The sequence below is a fragment of the Pseudorca crassidens genome, chromosome 5, assembly GCF_039906515.1.
Source record: "Pseudorca crassidens isolate mPseCra1 chromosome 5, mPseCra1.hap1, whole genome shotgun sequence".
Classification (NCBI taxonomy): Eukaryota; Metazoa; Chordata; class Mammalia; order Artiodactyla; family Delphinidae; genus Pseudorca; species Pseudorca crassidens.
In genome coordinates, this window is record NC_090300.1 from 22,303,200 (window position 1) to 22,326,568 (window position 23,369).

General features: G+C 43.4%; 1 long non-coding RNA gene across 3 annotated transcripts in view; it reads right to left on the reverse strand.

Moving 5' to 3' along the window:
• Positions 1 to 23,369, reverse strand: part of LOC137224708 (uncharacterized) — a 41,160-nt gene that overhangs the window by 2,362 nt on the left and 15,429 nt on the right. The window contains exons 5-6 of one of the 3 annotated variants that reach the window (XR_010943459.1): positions 22,200 to 22,382; positions 16,732 to 19,653 (exon numbers count right to left, since the gene is read on the reverse strand). The exons of 1 other annotated variant lie outside the window; for it this stretch is intronic. This is a non-coding gene — a long non-coding RNA (uncharacterized lncRNA). Of the gene's footprint in view, positions 1 to 11,701; positions 12,064 to 16,731; positions 19,654 to 22,199; positions 22,383 to 23,369 lie in introns of those variants that run through there. One more of the 3 variants, XR_010943461.1, reaches the window with a different exon arrangement.

Genomic DNA, 23,369 nt, shown 5'->3' on the forward strand with positions numbered 1-23,369 from the left:
AGAAAAAAAAAAAAGGAACCCTTAAGGAAGATAAATAAATCCTCTAAAAGCCTGAGCCTGAAACCTAGGGTAGCAGTAAGGAGGAGAGGGAAGCTTCCCTTTACTTGGCCTTGGTGACTGCCTAAAGAGACATGGGGGGCAGCTGTATTTATCAGCCTTCGGTCTTTTATTTATCGAGGAGAAGAGTTCAAAGGAGTCGTCACCTTGATTCTTGAGTTGCCTCTGATCCCCATACACCTCCTTGGACCTTTTATATGTGTTAAGTAAAACTAGCTGCTGCAATAGATCAATTCTGAAATCTCAGAGACTTCAGACCACAGGGTTTCTTTCCCATTCCCATTGCAGTCCAACGCAGGTTGTATGGCTTCCAGGGCATCCTTCAGAGGCCCTTTCACCTTGTGGCTCCTTCTTCCTCTTCATCCTCTTAGCAGCTGGCGAATGGAGAAACAGACTGTATGGAGATCCATGTGCATCTTGGCCCTCTGGTTCATCTGACCTTTTACAAAAGTCTTCTGCTTGCCCTCCATTGGTGAGCACCAAACACGGAGCCCATCTCTGTGTAAGAGGTAGGGAGGTTACGAAACGTAGCCTCCGGCTGGTCAGGAGGAACGTGGATCTTTTGTGGTCAACCACCCATGCTTGTTACACCAAATGGAAGCTCCAGTTTCCATCCGGGGTTAGTCACATATACTTGGCCTCCTTAACTTCTAGCCAAATTCCTCATCTCTGCGCTCAGTCCCTTATAAGCTCCCCAACTGCTTTCCCTCTCCTCTTCTCTCAGACTGGTACCCAGCTTATCAACTTTCTTGTCCCTGAAAAAGCTCATTTATTTGGGGCATCTGTAGGTTGACCTGTTTCTTGACTTTCGCGCATTCTCTCGCTGGCTAAGCCCATGTCTCTCTGTTTCTGACTCCTCTTTGTGAATGTGCTGTCACATTTTCAGGAGCCCTCAAGACTCAGAGTCTTGAGTCCCCTTATCCAGCTAGGGGTTATATTTCTCAGCCTTCCCCACCTACCGACTTATGTCTAGATGGGCCAAGGGACTGATTCTCACCAAAAAGTTTGAGCACCAGAGTTCGGTAAAGAGCCAGGTGGTCAAGAAACAGAGGAACCTTCCCCATAGTCTCTTTCACCATCTGCCAACTGTTGAGAGGAACAGGTGTAGTTAAGGGAGAGGAGGCCTGGGCTCTGAATGATCACGTAGATAGGCCATACCAGCTGCCTTGGGCCACTGGCCCACTTTCAGGAGGACAGCTTCTACAGTAATCATGTTGGATATATGAGAATTGGCCTCTGACTCCACCTCAACTCCTGTCTGACTTCTGTCCTTCCATGGGGTCACTGTCGCCTATTTTTCTTCTCCTTCTTCCTAGACTATTAAAAGCTTAAGGCGTGTGCCTTTCAAAATAGTTTCTTCAATAAAAGTCTTTCCCAATAAGACTTCAAAACTCAGTTAAGGAATTATAGGCACTGTTATAGGCAGAGAGGGAGTGAAAACGGAACTTGCTCACAGCCCTTTAAATCTCCTACAATTATTAATATCCATCATTTATTAATGATTATCACATGCTGTGCTAAGAACTATATACGTGCTTTCACTGAATTTTTTCTGCAAACTTGTGAGGTTGAAATTCATATTTGTCTTCTCCAAGACATCTTGGACATCTAAACTAGGGACCATTTCTGGGAAATCTGCCAAGCTGTCTCCTTCTTCTTTCCTAAATTGGTTTAAAACATCTGCTCATTTTCCCCTGGCATGATAGTTCTATTCTATTCTTCGCATCCCTCTGGACTGTAAACTCATGTTTGAGAACATCCCTGTCTGTCACCTACCTGCCTTCCTAGCTAGTCCTCTGCTCATGCTCAAAGGGATTGGAGGCAGCCTATGTCTTATACATATTTATAAATCCCACAGAACTTAACTGAGCAACTTTTTCATAGAAGATGCTTAATAGCCACATTTTTGAATAATGGATGAATTCCAGTGATTTAAGCGTTACATTCCAACTACTCCTGTAGTTCCCAAACCTAACTGCGTATCAGACTCAAACGGGAGAATTTGTTACTATATCAACATTTCTGAGGATGGGTTTCCGAAATGTCTATTTTTAACAAGTTCCCCAAGTGATTCTGAAGCAGCCAGCTTGATCCCAGCCTGCAGACTGGCATTTGAAAACCCACGGAGCATTCTATCTTTCTTCAACCCAGAATCCTATAATATCGCCCCTTCCCCCCACCATCCATGCTGCCCTAACCATTTTCTCTTAACAGACAAACACCAGCAATCAAGTTGGTCCATCCTGAGAGTCTCACCATGAGACAGAGATATGCCCTGAAGTCTAGAAAACGGTAAGCTCTACTAGACATCAAAACTTTCCCCTATCAATCAGCTCCTACCTACAAACGGGTGACCATTTCTACAACCCCCTCCCCCCCAAAGAAAACACCAGAGCCACATTTCCTGCGTGTGTTTTACCATGTTGCCTATTTCACCCAGCAATAGACCCTTGAAAGTGTCCGCAGTGAGTTTGGCCTTTAAATTCTTTTCACATCATCTTGGTATTTGGGGATCCCGTGTTCTCAGATGACCCGAATCCACGGTTTTCTCATGCTGACCCTACCTGCAGCATACTCTTTGGGTTAACTTTTTGCAAAGAGGCTATTAAAGTAGAACAGGCAGATTCAAGAAAACCGCCATCTGGTTTCCACACGGCAGATGCCCACACGAGCCTTGAAAAACCTAGCTCGGGGGGAGGTGGAAGATCCTGTGGGCTGGCTGATAAAGGAAGAGATGAGAAGGTTACTTTTTTTCCTTAATGTTCCTACGATTGATCCTAATCACCATAATGTGAGAGAGAGAGGAAACTGTAATCACATTAGGTAGAGAGTCTGGAGTATCTAAGGCTTAAGAAACAACCTGAATTTTGTGTTCTGTATTCTAGCGGCACATTATATGGCCACCCTGGTAGCGCTTCAGTGCTGCCAAGAATGCAACTCTTATCTAATCAATTCCACTTTTTCTCTTGCTTGTACTTTCTGGCCAAATCCCTCTTGTGACAAAAGGAATAAGAAGACGTTCCACCTATATGTATATATGTGTATACCTTTTCATTACCTGTGTATCTATAACTTAGGTAATGAAAATCATTTTCTCCATCTCTCCATTTGCTAAAGACAAGGTAGAAGTCTGGCTCTGAAAAATTGATTTTGATTTGAAAAATTCAGAATTTTAGAGCTGAAGGAAACCCAACCAAACCTTTTGTAGGAGATAAAGTTGAAACCCAGAGGGAAAAAGTAAGCTGCCCAAGTACACACAGTCAGTTAGAACCAGCTTCATAGCGATGTCACTGATGGGCCCCCCCATCTCTCTTAAAGGAAGGATATGTTGCGTCTGCTGCTGGGAGGGCAGTTGGCAGTCAGCCTCTGTAGGGTGAACCTTGGCTGCAAAGAGCCGCCTCTCCCGGGGACAGACCCTTCCTAGGGCGGCTTATATCCAGTGACTGACTGAGGTGGAAGTAGAAAAGCCCAGCCTTTTGACCTAACAATGGGACACCTTGAAGGGCCATTTTAGCTCCAGAGCTCCCTGGAGGGTTGGCTGAGGCTGTCAGGCGGCCAGTGGGGCTAGTTTCTCCCAACGCTTTCTTTCCCCCTTTTCACAAATGTTGATCCTAAAACCACTAGTGAATGAACATCCAGCACGCTAACCTTCATTTCAGAGAGTGCTTCCCAGAGAACACAACCTTGAATAAGACCTAAAATAAAAATTGTGTTTAAAATAAAAGCTGGTTCCTGCTAAAATGTCCATCTTAGAAGTACGTGTGTGAGCATGCGTGTGCGTGTGTCCCTGAGTGTAAACATGCGTATATGCACGTATGGATACATGTCTGTGTGCATCCAATGTCTCCTCATTTTCTAAAAACGTATCCATTTTGGGGGTGGAGAAACACCTCCTAATTTTTTTCATCACGTGCTGTCGGGCTTTCGCCTCTCTGGAGAGATGGTAATCATCTGGTCTAAATGAATAAGGGGTCTGGCATTGGCGTGGCCTGGCTTAGCGTGTGCAAGATTGTCTCATACTGACCTCACACCCTAGCAGCCAATGAGGGACTGGTTGAGAAAGCAAAGATCACAGGACTAGAACCACTAGGACCCCTGCAGTTTTCCACCTCACCTACTGACAGTGGCCCCAGAAAACCAACCTATAGTCACCCCAGTTAAAGCCAGAGCGATCTCTCACACATCAGAAAAAAATGCTGTATCTCTTCATATTTTCCCCATCCCCACCCCCTTCACGGTTTCGAAATTGCACTTCTAGATGCTGTTGGATGCTCCGCTGGCTGAGGCTGTGGTCGCCCCTTTGTGCCATCTCAGCTCCAGACTCTTTCCTGGCTTCTTAGCTGCCCCCCGCCTCACCCCTTACCTGTCTTGCCTTCAACAAGCCCGACTGTGAGTCAAGGACCATCACACCCCCCTCCTCCACCCACCCTGGACAATACTTCTTCCTTTTTCTTGTGCCTTTCCCATCTCACTGGGTCTCATATGCTAGCTGAATGACCTTGGATAACTCTCAGTGTCCTCATGTAGAAATGAGGTCATGGTTCCTACCTCACAGGGTGTGGTGAGGACCGAATGGGATTGTGTTGTGAGGACTTTAGCCGTAGTGCACTTCCTAACAGGAAGTCAGTCTCCTCATCCAGTCCCTCAATGCTGATTCACTTCTCCTTCAACCACTGGCCTATCCCTGTCCATACACCTCCTCTCAGCAAAGGAGGGGTTCATTCATAACGCCTGCCAGGCTCCGGACACGCAGGCTCAGCGGCCATGGCTCACGGGCCCAGCCGCTCCGCGGCACGTGGGATCCTCCCGGACCGGGGCACGAACCCGTATCCCCTGTATCGGCAGGCGGACTCTCAACCACTGCGCCACCAGGGAAGCCCCTGCTCCATTTTTAAGACATGATGAGGTTATATGACTTCAATCAGGCCCCAACTTACACCCCAGAATTTATCTGCTGTTCCTCAGGGTATCTTTATCAATTATTATGCATATGTAAAATAGCCATGCATTCAAAAATATTCTCACAAACTTGACATTTGAAAGGGAATTCTAAATGGATACCACATTTCAACCACTTTGCAAATAACTTAGCTCTTTTTTCAGGTCTTTCTGGCTCCTTCTACTTATATCCCATGAACATCACATTGTAAAGTCTTGACACACTGACATTTTAAAGTGCTTTCATTTTAAGCCGTTCCTCTTCGAAGATTTCTCGCCACCATCTCCTGTCTACTCCGTCTTAAGAATGAAAATATCAGAGGGATAAGGGAACAAATATTATAACTAAAAACAGAGTTAGGTGCATGTTTGACAAACAGATTGCATTGTTGGGTTGTAGAAAGGACAGACTTATAAAACTTTAGAAGCCCCTAAATTTGTTTTCAGTGGGGAATAATCAGGATGGAAAAGAAGAGAAAAAAAATAGAGGAAGTTATTATGTTCAAGAATATTGTATATGTTTTTGGAGAAAACCATTATAAAGCCGAAAGTTGATAGATACAGTAAAACAAAACAAAACAGATTATCAAGGGTTTCTCTATGCCCCTGGTAATGCCATCTACCTTATAAAACATATTTAATGCTGTGACATTTTTTAATTTTTAAATTATTATTATTATTATATTTTATGTGAATTTATCAGTATCATGATTTGGGGCCTAATCCTATCCTTCAAATTTCTAACAGAAACTCCATAGAATAAAGAAATGTAAAAGTTTCCACAAAATTCACACAATGAGAGTATAAGGCATCCTTTCCCTACAATATGGGTCTTCAGTACTTCTGCTAACAGTAAACTAACACTTATGGAATGCTACTTTGTGCCAGACACTGTTCTAAGGACTTACCATATTAACTCACTTATCTTTCTCAATCCTGTTGTGAGCCCTGTACTTCACTTCATGGTTGTGTAACACTTTGCACTTCACAGTTGAAGAAACCAAGGTAGAGATGACTCTGGTCTGAGACGCGGCTGTCTCTGCTTCCGGTTTGAACCCTGCCACTACTCGTAACAAGACCTCGAGTCTCCCGGTTTCAGACTGTCAGTTTCTCCTCTGTAAAACGGGGCCACCCCATGGCATCATCTCAAAGGATTCTGCTTCTTCTAAAATACCCTGGTTTCGTGCTTCTATGTTTCGTTCCTAGAAAGCTGTATTTGGAACTCCTAAAACATCTTTTTTTAAACAGAAGACAAGACTATTTTAATGAAAGTCTCAGCATTCGTCTGAAGGTGTAGAGCTGTGTTGCCTGCAGAGTTTGTCTTGGGAGTGACCAGTTTATACTTCAAGCAAAAAAAGAATAAGAAATTATGGTTGAGGGGGGTCACCACATCAAAAGAAAAATATCTGTATACATGTAAGCTTAGAAGAGAGTAGGATGTGAAAAAGACTTCAAGGGTAGGTAAGTGAGGGATGTAAGAGGGGAACTGAACACCGCAACATATTTTTCCTTTTAGAAGACCATCTGTTGAAGCTGTGAGCATGAGAACAATGTGGGATTTGAAGGATCTGGAATAAATGAAGTGAAAGAAATGCTGAGAAATCTTTTGACGGAGCAATTTCCAGACAAGCAAGGGAAGTCATGTGACTTGCCCTTCTGGTCCCACAAAAGTATGCAGGTTCTTGGAGGGCAAACTGTGTCGAGTGTTCTCTGGCTGAAAGAATGTGATGCAAGGCCCACGATAACAGAGCCCGCAGCAGGGGGAAGGCGGAAGCGGGGAGTGCAGGCATTCAGGCACTCGGGAACTGTGATAGGAGAAAGAGTATGGATTCTATCAGACTAAAGAAGGAGCATTTAAATGGAGGAAACTACAGAACATTAAAACTCTTGAGACCTTATACATCTTTTACCTCTCCTACTTCCTCTCAGGATACAGACACTGAGACCCAGGGAAGAGAACGGACTTTACAAAGATGGCCGCTCTCAAAATCGATGCATGGAGGATTAAAAAGAGCATGAATTTTAGAAACAAGATTGACAGAAAATATTCTCTTTTACTCTCTTAAAATATGGGAATAACACCAAGAAGGAAAAAAACAAAACAAACAAAAACAACCTTTCTCAACGAAGGCACTAAGTGGTTATCCTTGGGCCCTTCAGCAATCTGTTTTGAAGGTTATATTGTAGTATTAATTTATCATGTCTTCTAAAACTACTGATATGCTCTTTTTTAGGTAAGAAATTATGAATCAGCTGAATGAACAAGCTTATCTACTGTTTCTATAATGTCTAATTTAGGGTAACATTAATAACAGAAGATGCTCAAAATCCAACCATGAAAGCAAGAGAAAATATATTCTTTTAAAACTTACCAAACAATCCTCCTTACAGGAAAGCAGCTGTGATACAAGGGCTCGAGAAACAGAAGAAAAGGAATGGAAAATCTACCCATGGTTATTTTTAGCAGTTGTAATTTTAAAATTTTATGTGTTAAAAGTGAAAAAGAATTCCTCAGAATGGAAATTAAGATTCATCACCGAGAAGGAAAAATAATGGTGTGAGTTTTCACTGTCTTAAAGAGTGTTTTAATCTAGCTGCCAGACCTATGACCTACTATAGTGCTCCATGCCTCACGTTTTTTTTAAAAAATGGAAAACTATGCACATAATAAAGTGCTTTGGAAGTATTTTTTATGATTAGAAACTGGGGTTCTGAGCAGTAAGCCAGGCCTCAGGCTCTTTCTCCTGGAGCCAGTATTAAGCCCATTGCATAGACCTAAGGGATGGAGCTGTGGCATCCTTTGTTTTCTCTTCTATCTTAAATCAGATTGTCACTAACATTTGGTCCCTGCCTTTCTAAGAGGAACCAATTTCTATCCCTGTTTTCTGGCTCCTGATTCTTCCTGTGAAATTATGATCCCACGTGCTGTAAGGAGACCAGGAATGAAGGGCATCAGAACAGAAAGGGCCTTCACTTTCTTTTCCTTTAATTAAAAAACTGAACAGCCCATGGACCTCTGACATGCAGAATCTTGTGGGCAGATTCATGCAGCAGGCAAGAGGGGGAAGGGGCAGTGACTGACACACCGCTCTTCTGAGAGGCTGTCCTCCGCTGCCCTGAGATTTCCCCAAATGAGGCCCAAAGCACCCCAGAGCTGAGCGCAACCAGCAAAACAGCCTGCTTTCAGAAAGGAAGTCTCTCCTGGAGGCTTTGAGGACCTAACTGGCACGAAGATCTTAGGTAAATGCTTGAGCTGGGATTGGAGGCGTTTCAGCAAGTCTGATACCTCTTGGTAAATATCCTTTCTGAGAGTAGCCTGACACGCCAGCTTGTACCGTCTGTGGCTGCCAGGTGGCTCATGGGCCCTTTGGGGCAATAGCTATCCCTGTACCGTCAAGCTCTTTCCTATCTGAGAAGAGGTCACTCTTCTCAGATGGGACTGACGTAGTTCTGAGTTCAGTAACACTGAAGAGTAGTTTTGTGTCCCTCCTTTGCAGAGCTTACTCTGAACTTAAAAATTGTTTGGGAACTGTTTTGGAGGGTTTCGAGCTAGCGTTTTTAGTGATGATTTCTCCCTCAAATTAATTTCTTTGTCTCCTTTTTAACTTCGTTTGGCCACCACGATTTCTCCCCTGGATTACCGTGACTGGTCTAAATGAGGCTCGCTCCCTCGTGTCTGTCCTCTTCCCCACCATCTAAAGAATCTTCTCAAATCACAAATCACACATCTGACCGTGAGCCTCCCATGCTCACAGCCCTTCACTGTCTCCCCTTATCCTCTGGTGGACATCAAGGACCACTACAATCTGGCTCTCCCTGTCTGTCCTCTCCCTTCATCACCTTCCTCCTCCCACCATGTAGAGTTCCATACACTTCCTGCTTGGGCCAGCCTTTCCCCATTCTGATTTGCCGGTGCCCAGTGCGAACTCATTTTTAGACATCAAGTCCAATGCCCCGCCATGGGAACCCTTCTCTGGCTCCCTTCGCCTGGGTCAAGCATCCCTCTGCTAGCTCCTCCAACCTTTCACTTCTGCGTACAGAGGACTTGACTGTGTACACGTCCATCAACCTCATCAGACTGTGAGCTCCTAGAGGCCAGAAGCTGGGTCTCATTCTCGAGTCCCCAGAGCCTGGTCCAAGGCTTGACACTTGCCAGAGTACCTTGACAGATGTCTGGGGAATGAATGAAGGGTTTCATCGACCCCGAGAACCAGGGGGAGGAGCTGCTGACCACTAGGAGGGAACATGGCTGCTTTTTCCATTTTCCTTTCCTCACCGAGGCCAAGAGGGTGCCAAGACTCCCCAGTCTCCCCTCGGCAGCCAGGGAGAGGGTGAGGAGAGGGGCCTTTGTTCCTCCTCCAGATGGCTGGAGCTGGGATAGAGCCCAGCAGCTGTGTTTGGGTGGAAGGCGAGAGGACAGATGGCCTGGTGTCTGTTTGCAGACAGCCTGAGAGACTGCAGCCCTGGTGCAAGGCATTCTCCGAGGTGGACTCCACAAGACAGTGGTGAAGTAGGGAAAACGCCAGGGCGGACCGCTGTGTTAGCATTCACTGCTCAAACACTGGCCGGAGTGACTGCTGGGCAGCAAAAAGAGAAGCCTTTATGCACAAGACCCTTGTGTTTCTGGCGGTGGCTTTTAACTTTTCAATCTAAACAAAGCCTTCCCTATATAGAAACTCTCTTAATTACTATCATTTAAAAATTGGTTTAACACAAGCTAGCCTCATTCGGTTTCAGTTTGGCCTTCTGCAATTTTGGCAGCCGGTGAATTATTCATTGGTGGTAGGGGGGGAGTGAGCAGGGGTGGGGGACTTCTTCTGCTCAAAATATTTAGAATCAGAACACGATACAAGGTCTAGTAATTTGTACCAGGGAAGCAGTCACGTGTTTACAGACTTAGATGGAAATGCGCTCACTGCTATCCTTATATCATCAGAAAATTATTTATTAAAAAAAAAAACGGGTAAGATCCCCAGAGGACTAGGGTGAGAGCTGAGGGCAGTGCTATCACCACCTGGCTGACCGCTCCTCTCCGGATCCAAAGCCAGTCAGTCCAAAAAGCAAGGCACAGTGTCACACTTGTGTCCCAGGGATGTGTGTGTAGCTTCCCTAAGATGCCAGTTTGTAATGGACATGCTTTATGAAACAGCCCCTTCCAAGTCTATGATACTTTGATCATCCATTGTGATGATCTTTTTCTTAATTAATCATTCAAGCCGCAACTTGAAATCACTTTTTAGTTTCTGCATATAGTAAAACAGAGCATTGGAAAGATGGAATGTCATGGTGCTTTACATAGTGTGGGTATAAACTATCCCTCCCCAAATAATTTTTTTAAATAAATTTATTTATTTATTTATTCACTTATAAAAGAAGCACAGGCTTCTCACTATGGCGGCATCTCTTGTTGCAGAGCACGGGCTTTAGGCGTGTGGGCTTCAGTAGTTGTGGCACATGGGCTCAGTAGTTGTGGTGCACAGGCTTAGTTGCTCCATGCATGTGGGATCTTCCAGGACCAGGGTTTGAACCTGTGTCTCCTGCATCGGCAGGTGGATTCTTAACCACTGCACCACCAGGGAAGCCCCTACCACCATATAATTTTTAACAGTAATAAGGAATCTAGTTCTACCCAGAATCAACTGGGGGTATCCCCGTGAGGAAAGTGGAATTGTCTTCTTTCTTCCCACCACCTTGCCCCTCATCCTTAAAAATTCCACATCCCCACTTAATAGATAAAGGGAATCCTTTGAAGTCTGAGCATTCTAATACCCATGATTCTTTAAGGCATCTGTAACAAAACAGAGTTGTGGCCACAGGAGCTTCCAACTCCCTTTCTTGTTCCTGGCACTTTCGAGTTCTCTTACCAAGTGTTCTTACCAGATAGTTCTTACCAGATAGTTCTTACCAAGTGTTCCTACCAGATAGGCCTTAGCCTGAGTGATCCAATATGGTAGCCACCAGCCACATGTGGCTATTAAGTTAGAAAACTAAAGTAAGTAAAATTAAATACAATGAAATAGTCCCTCGGTCACACTAATCATATTTCCAGTGCTCAATGGGTACATGCCGCTAGTGGCTACCTTATTGGACAGCACAGATATAGAGCTTTTCCATCATCACAGAACGTTCTGTTGGATAGCACTGCTTAAGACTATTTAACTAGGCAATTCACTTCAGTATCAGTTCAGGCTTGTTTGATTTTATGACTGAATTGACCCATTGTTTGAATTTATTAATAGGTTCAGTTGTGCTAACTGTGCACTCCGGCAGCTGTTGAGGAGATGGCAAGAGTGATTCGTTCCATAAAATGGCAGTGGTAAGAGTAAAAGTATGAATGATAGTAATAGCTGACATTTACTGGCACTTACGATCCAGGCACTGTGCTAAGCACTTAATCTGTGTTATCTCATGATCTTCACAACTCTATTATTATCCCAGTTTAACAAGAGAGAAAATGAATAGCAGGGATGGGAAGAGTCTTTAACATTCGTCTAATCCGACCCTCTCCGTTGACAGAGCTCAGACTCTGGAGTCAGACTGCCTGGGTTTACTCGAGTGACCTTGAGCGAGTAACCCTCTTTGTGCCTCAGGTTCCTCATCCGTAAAATGGAGGAAATGACAGGATCTATCATAAACTGCAGTGAAAATTCTACTACATGAATAGTTCACATAAACTATTAAGAACTGAGTGCGTGTTAACTGCTTTGATTGTTTATTACAGGTAGGGAAAACCCAGGGAGGTTAAAGCCATGCCCAAAGTCACACAGCTAACACCAGCTTAGCACCCTTTCTGTTATACTTGCATATAAATCCCCTTGGCCCTCCCTTCCACCTATCCACATGCTTTCAACTAGCCTGCCCCCTTTTATCATGACCACTCGGCAGCCAACTGTTAGTATCAGAGTGACATCAGCACTTTTCCATTGGCAAAGGGCGCAGTGACTGTTCCATGAAGCAGCCAATTTCCAGGGCTTTTTGGCTTGGTGATAATTGGAGAATAACCTAGATGATTGCCAAGGTCTGTCACTCCCAGGAGGATCTGAACCGAGGAAGTAAAGACAGGATCCCCTGTTAGGTGAAAGAGAATAAATCTTTTGACACAGTTGGATCCAAGTTAAGACACCTGAAATTTTTCTCTAGTAGGATAATAGTTGAAGAATAAAAAAGAGGAAGGGAAAAAAATGTAGTTCACAAGACTGGCCCAATCCATGTGGCCACCTATCTAGGGCATAAACCTTTCAGGACTTAGTTAACCGCTTGTAGGTGTGTTAGTGTGGTTCCCGGTCCCAGGCCCGGCCTGAGATACTCTCTTTGGTTTACTCCTGTGCGGATCCAAGATGCTCACGTTAGAGGACATCAACTCACTGAGGGTTTGTTTGTTTGGGTCTGTCTGCCCTTACCTGGAAATTTGAGGACAGGAGAAGAAAATTCTCTTATGCATCATCATAAGTGCATACAGATCTCTGGAATTCTTATTAAAATGATTCAGGAGGTCTGGGGTGAGATTTTGTATTTTTAATAAGCTCTCAGGTGATGTAGGTGCTTCTGGTTCAAGGTCCACACTTTGAATAGCAAAGATGTATAGGACTTTTATGGCAGCAGCTGGTAACTGGAAATGTCTGGACACAGAATCTTCCTGGTCAATGTCATCTCTTCCGGTCTTGCTGGTGTAGATATCTGAGGCTTAAACTCAGTTCCCTTCCAAGCATTTGCACAGGCCCCCAAATGCTTCTTGAGAACAGCCTTGTCCCAGCCTGCCCCCACACAGGTAGGCCACCTCCAGATCTTACAAGGCAAGGTAATCCTGAAGTAGGATAGCATTCACACCTACTTCTTGCCCTTTCTTGTAATTGCTAATTTAGGTGGTAAGGGCTACCCTCTGGAGGGAAGGGAAGGGAAAGCCTTGTATCCAATGTATGTAAAGAACTCTTACAATTCAACAATAAAATTAAAACATTCGCAACACCATTGGTTTTTCAGGGAAATATGAATCAAAACCACAGTGAGACACTACGTCATACCCACTAAGGTGGCTGTAATAAAAGAGAGAATATCAAGTGTTGGCAAGGATGTAGAGAAATTGTAACCTTCATACATTGCATAAGGTAAAATCATGCAGCCACTCTGAAAAACAGTCTGGCGGTTCCTTAGAATGTCAAACATAGAGTTACCATTTAACCCAGAAATTCTACTCCTAGATATATACCCAAGAGAAATGAAAACATATGTCCACAAATAAGGCTGTACACAAATGCTTATAGCTGTATTATTATTCATAACAGTCAAAAAGTAGGAGCAATCCAAATGTCCACAAACCAATGAATGGATAAAAATATGGAATATTCATACAAGAGAATTGTTTTAGCCCATTCAAGCTGCTATTACAAAGTACCATAGACTAGGTGGCTTCAACAACAGACTTTTATTTCCCACAGTTCTGGAGGCTGGGAAGTCCAAGATTAAAGCACTGGCAAATTCAGTGTCTGGTGAAAGCCCACTTTCTGCTTCACAGATGGCTATCATCTTGCTGTGTCCTCACATGGAAGAGGGGCAAGGAAGCTCTCTGGGGTCTCTTTTATAAGGGCACTAATTCCATTCGTGAGGGCTTCATTCTCATGAACTATTTACCTCTCAAAGGCTCCACCTCTTAGTACCATCACATTGAGGGTTAGGATTTCAACAAATGAATTTGTGGGGGGGGCGGGGACAGAAATATTCATTCCATGGCAGGAATATAATTTGGCAGTAAAAAGGAATGAAAAACTGATACAGGTCACAACATGGATGAACCTTGAAAACGTTATACTAACTGAAGGAAGTCAGTCACAAAAGGCCACATATTGTATGATTTCGTTTATATGAAATACCCCAAACAAGCAAATCCATAGAGACAGGAAACAGATTAGCATGTTGCCAGGAGCTGGGGAGAGGGAGAATGGGGAGTGACTGCTACCATCCAGGGGTTCTTTGGAGGAGGATGAACATGTTCTAAAATTAGATTGTAGTGATGGTTGTACAACTCTGTGAATTTACTAAAAACCACTGACATGTACACTATAAAGGGTGAATTTTATCATATATGAATTATATCTCAATAAAGTTGATAAAAATCTCATAGGGGTGGAGGCTTGGGGAGCACATCTTGAGAAAGCCCTACATCCACTACCTCCATCCAGGGGTGGTACTCTGCTCCCACAAGGGGGTTGTGCTTCCTCTTCTCTTTGCTGGAAAACTTACCCTCCATTATGTGCTCTCTCAGGTCTTGGTAATATGTCTATATTTAAAGCAATCTCACTGCAGATTTTTGAGTGTGCTGATATATTGAGTTTTTTCATAGGTTGTGAAACCCTAGAAAAATTTCCAGACCAAATCTGATTAAATGAGCTTTCCATCTGATGCTGTGAGAGACTGCTCTGTGTAGTGTCTGTAGTGTGACGACAAGCCTGCTAGATTTGAGTTAAAGAAGTTATACGAGCTCAGGTCAATTGGCATTTTCCATTCTGCTTTTGAACAATTCAATTCTCACTTAGAGTCCATGGACCTCTGCGAAGCCAAACCAGAAAGAGGTTCACACAAACTTTCCTGCTAGAGAATGAGGGCTTTCTTTCATTTAATACAAATGGGCACCTACTTCTCTGTATCTATTCACAAAGAGCTGACAGTTATAATTTGCTGCTAAATAAGACTAAAGTCCATGTCAGGTCTAGATGGCTATCAGTATCCTTAAAAAGATGAATATTCTGTCCCAAACACAAAATTTTAAATGTAAAAAGAATTAACAATGTGTGCCTGCCATTAAACTGCTCTACCACAATGTGAAAAATCCTAGCTAATGGATTTGTTTCACCAAAGCTGGCTTTCTGTGTGGACAGAGACACTGATTACTTACAAGGAATGATTTGCACCTGGCCAGCTGTGCCCTCTCAACCCTCTACTCCTGGCCCTTCCCCGACTCAGTCTCCATCAGCTGTGTCTGTGTTACATAGTTAAAGTTTAAGTTATTGGGACTTTACCTGTGGTCCAGTGGGTAAAAGGCCATGCTCCAAATGCAGGGGGCCCAGGTTCGATACCTAGTCAGGGAAGTAGATCCCACATGCAGGCTGCAACTAAGAGGTCACCTGCCACAACTAAAAAGCCCACATGCAGCAACTAAGTCCGCATGCTACAACTAAAAGTTCACGCATAGCACAACTAAGGCCCAGAGCAGCCAAAATAGACAAATAAATAATAAATAAATGTCTAAATAAATTTAAAGAAAGGTTAAGTGATTGCTCTATTTCTTTTTCTTTAAAATACAAACACCCTCGGGACGAGAAGCGTATTTAGCACTTTAGAATCACCGACACCTTGGCCAGCTAGATTCCCTGAATTGGTCTATCAGATCCCTTTTGTCTCCCTGATAATACAGAGCAGCGCCCAGAAAGAAAAAGGAGGGTGGGAATTCTGACTGGGGATAAAGAAACACAGAATAAAGAGCAAAGGGCTGGGTGTCAGAAGGTCTGGCTGAGCTCCTGGGATCAACAGTTACTTACTTCTAAGCCTTAGTTTCCTTATTTATAAAAAGAGACTAATGGTGGTAATGACATCTGCCCGCCAGCCTCACAGCTCAGTGCTGGGGTCATTGCGGTTGTGAAAGGCAAAGGCATTTGTAACCACTAAACCAGCCTTTGCAAATGTGCAGTCCAGGCAGCACCTGATGCACCCCGCGCTCTGTGCTGGACAGTGCTGAGGGGCCCAAACAGATCACCAAATTGCACACAGACCTGGAAGGTCCTATTTCCTACATACTTCCAGTGGAAAACACTAAATAGATCTTTTAAAGATTTTTTTCCCCAATATCTTGCTAAGAAAATTTTCAATACTATGTAAAAGTTGTAAGAAATTTAGAGTGAGCCCACATATACCCACCACCTAGATTCTATAATTAACATTGTACTATATTTGCTTTATCCCACATTTCTCCATTTTTTCAGGATTATCTTTAAAATTGGGTTTGCCTTGCATATCACTTATTAGGATAATTTATCTGGCAACAAACATGTACAAAGGGGGAACCAAATAAAGCTTTTTTTTTGGCATCCCACTCGGGGCTGTTATGTCTAAGAGCCTCAACTGCCAAATCCTTTTATTCCTTTCCAAAAAAAAAAAAAAATACAGGAAAGATAGATTTGGTAAAACCAGTAATATCTTAATGGTTCCCATCGTCCATCCTAGGTAAACTATGAAGATCTTTATATTTGGGCAAGAACACAAAGGAAGGAAACAAAAGGATTTTTTTTTTTTAAATAAATTTATTTTTGGCTGTGTTCGGTCTTCGTTGCTGGGCTCAGGCTTTCTCTAGTTGTGGCAAACTGGGGCTACTTTTCATTGCAGTGCACGGGCTTCTCATTGCAGTGGCTTCTCTTGTTGCAGAGCACGGGCTCTAGGCAGGCGGGCTTCAGTAGTTGCGGCACGCGGGCTTAGTTGCTCCGTGGCATGTGGAATCTTCCTGGACAAGGGCTCGAACCTGTGTCCCCTGCATTGGCAGGCGGATTCTTTCTTTTTTTTCTATATTTTATTATTTTTTAATATCTTTATTGGAGTGTAATTGCTTTACAATGGTGTGTTAGTTTCTGCTTTATAACAAAGTAAATCATCTATACATATACATATATCCTCATATCTCCTCCCTCTTGCGTCTCCCTCCCACCCTCCCTATCCCACCCCTCTAGGTGGTCACAAAGCACCGATCTGATCTTCCTGTGCTACGTGGCTGCTTCCCACTAGCTATCTATTTAACATTTGGTAGTGTATATATGTCCATGCCACTCTCTCACTTCGTCCCAGCTTCCCCTTCCCCTTCCCCGTGTCCTCAAGTCCATTCTCTACGTCTGGCAGGTGGATTCTTAACCACTGTGCCACCAGGGAAGTCCCTTTGTTCTTGTTGTAAGTGTCATTGATGTGAACAGAGAGGGAGGATGTATTTTTTCAGAAAAAAAAGGAAAAGAAAAGAGAAAGACTTGGGGACTTCCCTGGTGGTCCAGTGGGTAAGACATCATGCTCGCTATGCAGGGGACCTGGGTTTGATCCTTGGTTGGGGAACTAGATCGGCATGCATGCTGCAACTGAGTTCACATGTTGCAACTAAGGAGTCTGCATACCTCAAATAACAAGTCCACATGCTGCAACTAAAAGATCCTGCATGCCACAACTGAAGATCCCTCACGCCGCAACGAAGATCCTGCATGCTGCAACCAAGACCCGGTGCAGCCAAAATAAATAAATACATACATAGATATGTAAATAAATATTTAAAAAAAAAGAAAAGAGAAAGACTGTCTATTATTAAAAGTCCTGAAATAAAACCAAAAACTACAAAAAAAAAAATTAAACAGCCCTGAATATTGGTTTAAACTGTATGCTCTGCACCTGAGGAAATGTGCAAGGAAAAACACTATCTTAAAACGAAGTAAAGCATTGTCTGCCCAACAGTGGTTTCTGTATCAAAGAAATAGAAGGTTCTGGAACACTATAAACTGGAACAGAAACATTTTGGTAGATAACTATAAACACCTCACAATAATATTGAGCTGTGTTTCCCAAACTTAGTCTTTTAAGTATCCTTTCACTATGCTTGCCACAGCTGATTACCTCCTGTGCTCTTATACATTTTTCTTTAAACTGACTTGGTTCTTACCTAAATATATATTTTTTCAAAAGAAACCTTACATTATTTCCATACATGGAAAACCAATATTATTTGCCATAAACTGACAGCTACTTCAAAAATAAGAGCCATGAAAACCAAACAGTGTTATTAACTTCTAGCTCGATCTTTTTCTTTGACAAAAGCTCTGAACTTGGGCTTTTTCTCTTTTTTTCAACTTTTTATTTTTATACAACTTTTAAAGGTCACTTTCCATTTACAGTTATTACAAAACATTGGCTATATTTCCTGTGTTGTACAATCCATCCTTGAGTCTATCTTATACCCAATAGTTGAGGGGGGGAGGGGCAACGTAGGGGTGGGGGAGTGGGAGAGGTCTGTTCTTATTAGAGAGTTGTTAAGATATTCAAGTGGAAACTTTCTTCTTGATTTAATCAGAAGCACTGAGGGATAATTAAAATGAGAATTAATTTCTCAGTGTGTGATTCAACGTCCTATAATACTGAGTCCTTGTACTATTTTGTATACTGCTGTGGGTACACTTCCCACACTGAGGTCAGTGTTTAACAGTGTGTAATACACTGTCTTGGTAATACCTTCTGTGATCATTCAAATCCTACTTTTCTTTGGAATGGAGTTAAAGAGCGTTTGATCTCTGATTTCCCCAGTTACCAGAGTGCCTTTCTTTACAAATGTCCAATATGCAACAACCCTAGCAATTCAGGGCAGAGTTATGTCATAGCCACTGAACATCTCCTGTGCTTGTTGTTCTCCAATCGTTTCCCCCAGCCCCTCATTCTCCACACTTCTTTGACCAGTTCTCTGTCCTGGAGATCACCACCTAAAGACTGGCTTGGATTCAGCTAAAAAGAAGCAATAGCAGAAGATGGAAGCACAGGAGGAGAGTAGCCAGTAGATATCTCATCCCACTCCCTATTTTCTTGGTGAAATAGTTCTGGCAGTATCCTCACCTCTCTGTAACTGTGGTACCTGCAGAGGGCCCTACCTTCATGGTTCTAACTTTTACCAGCTTCTGTGAACACCGTTTCCTAATTTTGTTCCTTCAGGCCTAAAAGTGATAATGACACCCTGTTGATGATGAATCAACAATAATTTAAATCCCTTGTTTGATCCCTCAGTCTTATTGATACTTTTGTAATAATTTCTTATTAAATTATCTTCATATGAACCATCTAAGTGGGGGAAATGTTTGTTTCTTGCCAGATTCCAAGTGAAACAGATGGAAACTTTTCACTGCATATACGTTTGTACATGTTTCTATGTGCTTGCATTACCTATTCAAAAAATAAAAACAAGTTTTTAAAAATCAAAGAAATAACAATATTACACATCAAAATTTGAGACAGAGCTAAAGCAGTGTCTAGAGGGAAATTTTTAGCTTTAGTTTGACAATTAATGATCTAAGCTTCCATCCCAAGAAGCTAGAAAAAGAAAAGCAAATTTAAAAAAAGACAGGAAATAAAGACAGGAACAAAAATTAAAGAAATAAAAATAGAGATAGAAATAAAACAGAAATAAAGTTAAAAATTGGTTTTTTGAAAAGATCAATAAAATTGATAAACTCTAAGCATAGATCAAGAAACAAAAAACACAAATTACCAATTCCAGGAATAAAAAAGGGGGCATAATTACAGATCCTAAATATTTTTTTAAAATTTAAGATGGTAATGTAACAACTTTACAACAAAAAATTTGACGATATAGTTGAAATGGAAACATTTCTTGAGAAACACAAATTACTTAAACTGACACAAAGGAAATAGGAAAAATAGATAGTCCAATACTGATTAAAGAGTGAATCTGGGGCTTCCCTGGTGGTGCAGTGGTTGAGAGTCCGCCTGCCGATGCAGGGGACACGGGTTCGTGCCCTGGTCCGGGAGGATCCCACATGCCGCGGAGCGGCTGGGCCCGTGAGCCATGGCCGCTGAGCCTGCACGTCTGGAGCCTGTGCTCCGCAACGGGAGAGGCCACAACAGTGAGAGGCCCGTGTACTGCAAAAAAAAAAAAAAAAAAAAGCTGGGACCCTGAAGAGGTACCCTATGCCTTGTCTTCCCTGGGCTGCATCCTGGGAGTGGAAGCCAAGGGAATGATAGATACCCCAGAAAGTTTAGAGGGATTCGGGTGCAGAAGGTGTCTCTTCTTACCTTCTAGCTGGAACCTGAGGGGTGATAAGCCACCCCAACTTATCCTGCACTGGTCAGAAGCAGAGGTAAGGAGGGGAGATGGTTATGTGGTGTGTCTAGGTCAATGGCCCGCAGCAGCCTCCTAGAATTCCCTCATGCTCCCAAGCAGAAAAGGGAGACGCACCAAAAGGTGGACTCCAGAGTGGGCTGAGAGAATCAAAACGAGCCACACTTGGGGAGGCCCAGAGGTCTGCAATGGGGATGAGATAACCTCACACATGAGGACCAGGAGAGGGAATGCTGCACATCCAAGCAGGGGCCAGCCTAGTAGATGGTTATCAAGAGCCAGATGGCCCTTCCCAAGCTGTGATGTAACATAGCCTCCTGGAGCTCAGATTCAATCTCAGTGAGAATGGGGAAACTCAAATTGACTGAGATTAGGTTTCTGCCACCAGACAGGCAAATAGGAGATGGCTGCCACCTCTGTAGGTAGGAGCCAGGGAGAGATAGGAAGGTGATTTTTTTGTTTGTTTTTTTAAAAAATAACTTTAGATACAAAATTAATCAATGTTCATTCTAGAAAACTATAGTACACATAAGCAAAAAAGTAAAACATAGATCGCCTATAATCTCACTACCTAGAGACAATAGTTATTATTATATGAACCTTTTATTTTCTTTTACAAAAATAAGATTTTAGGGGCTTCCCTGGTGGCGCAGAGGTTGGGAGTCCGCCTGCCGATGCAGGGGACATGGGTTTGTGTCCCGGTCCGGGAGGATCCCACATGCCGTGGAGCGTCTGGGCCCGTGGGCCATGGCCGCTGGGCCTGCACGTCTGGAGCCTGTGCTCCACAGCGGGGGAGGCCACAGCAGTGAGAGGCCCGCATACCCCCCAAAAAATAAAAAAAACCATAAAAAATGATGTTATTGTGCCCATCAATTTAGAAGCTTGGTGGGTTTTTTTTGATATTATGATACAGCACAATCTGCTTGAGTGGTCATTACCCATTCTTCCTCGTCATCATTTTCAATAATCGTAGTAGTGAGTGTTACAGGTGTTCTATAATATTTTTTAAACACTTTACTAATTGGTGGGCATTCTTACTACTATAATCAACACTGTAATGAACAATTTTATGCTGAATCCTTGCTCACTTCCTTGGCTATTTCATTGTTAACCTGGGGTTTTTCCACTTCCTTTAGCTCCTTGTGTTGGAGCAGGGCATACACGGCAAAGAAAACCTGGCTGGTCATGCTAGTCAATCAGCCATGCAGATTGGAACTGGTGAAACAGGTTGGGTGTACTGCTGTAAAAACCAGCCAACCCTAGTTTTGACTCTTAAAATTATTCCTGTTCCCTGGAGATTATGTCCCCAACTCAAACATCCTCTGGCATACCGAGGGAGGGAACTGCCTCATGCATTATCTAATATTCTTAAGAGAATACACTGTCATCCTTGCCTGACAAGAGGAGCCCCTGGCAGCATGGCCTACGTTCCTATTTATACAGCATTGCTTTATACGTGCTAGTGGGTACCAAATATATTAAGTCAATGAGAGTCATTTGCACGCTGCAAATGGGATCAGGATATAAAATGATTTGGAGTCGTTTTGTACAATGAATCTTCTTATATAAAATCTACAGATCAGCTTCCAAACAGAATTTTTAAATATCTGGCAGAGAAGTTTCATAAGAACTACTCCTCTTCTGTTGGATCTTGTTTTATGCTCATCTCTGGTTAAACAGGGCTCAGACAGAGGTTAGTAAAGCTCCTAAATGATTGTGCCATCCCCTGTTGTTTTTTGGGGGTTTTTTTTTTGTTTTTTTTTGGCGGTACACGGGCCTCTCACTGTCGTGGCCTCTCCCGTCGCGGAGCACAGGCTCCGGATGCACAGGCTCAGCGGCCATGGCTCACGGGCCCAGCCGCTCCGCGGCATGTGGGATCTTCCCAGACCGGGGCACGAACCCGAGTCTCCTGCATCGGCAGGCGGGCTCTCAACCAATGCGCCACCAGGGAAGCCCCCATCCCCTGTTTTTAAGATGCCCCAGCTCCTTGATTGCCTACACAGGATGAAGTTCCAACCCCTTAGCACAGAAGATTTCCTTGTCCTGCCGTATATGGCCCCAAACCTTCCTCTGTAGCTTTATCTCCTGCCTGTCACTCCTTTCTTAGTGAACCACTGTGGATTATAACACTTTATATCATAAGTGGTTTAAATATCTGTCTCCCCGTTCGCATAACTTATCTCTTTAACCACAAGATCCTGTCCCTCTCCTCTGCCTACATGTAAGAACCTAGTACCTGGTATACAGTAGAAAATCCGTAAATATATCAGTAAATCAGTTTGTCATAAAATAAATAGCTAACGTATGATAAGAAGGGCTAGCACTTATTATGTTCCAAGAGCTTTACCTGTGTTATCTCACTTAATCCTCCCAACAACGCATCAGCTTGGCACTCTTATCATCTCCATTTCATAGGTGAGGAAATGAAGGCACAGAGATTAAGAAACTCGTCCAACATTACAGCGATCAATAGATGGCAAAACAGGATTTGAATCCAGGCAGTAAGGTTCCAAAAGTCCTGGTTCTTCATCTACAATGAATGAAATTTATTGTAGAATACATGGTGTTAACCATGTCACTGGGACAGAGATCACATGTGGGGAAGCAGTTCAGCTTTCTTGATAGGTGCAGGGGTTCCACAGACGGATGACTTCTATTAAAATTCTGTTGTCGCTATTTAGTAGCTTGGTGAGTTTGGAAAAGTTATTTAAATTTTCTAGGCCTCTGTTTTCCCGTCCACAAAATGTGGATAAAAGTGGCCCCATAGGGATGAGATTACAGTGAACGTTAAATGATATGATCCTTATTAAGTGCTCGGCACATCCTAGGAGCTCAGTAAATACTGTGTACACACAGCTATTATTTCCAGACTGCTATTTGCTGTCCTGGAGAGAAGATTGCAAATGCCTTGGTAAAAAGGCCATCCGTTCTCCAGTCACCTGCTTTGCACACGAGTCTGTGGGTGTATGTGTACTGATCACACAACGTGAATATGAAATGACAAGGTCCCTAATCCACCTAGAAGGCCTCCCACAGTGAGTTCCGCATCAGCATTGGTGTTACAGTTTTCCAAGGTAGCACCAAACAGGGCTTCAGGGTCACACTGCCCAACAGCTCTCGGGGACCCTCTAGTTCCAACATCCCATCAGTCAAAGATTAAGGCCTCTTCCAGACCTCAGGCAGTCAGTCACAGGAACTTGGGAGTTGAGCAAAGGCAGCTGATGGGCAGCTCCACCCATCACCCAGAAAAGAGCTCTCCCCTTCAACCCATCGCTGATAAGACACCAGCACACAGCAAGCACCCACAAAACTCTTTGGACTCTACCTTCCAGAGATTAAATTCTCACTGGGTTCTTCTCCCACCAGGAGGGAGCAGGGTGGGATTTGCCCATGATCTCAATCTCATAGATACCTACCTCTTGGATTTTTTCGGCTGTGTAGCTTGCGGAATCGACCAGGGAGAGAACCCAGACCCCCTGCACTGGAAGCGTGGAGCCCTAAGAACCGGACCGCCAGG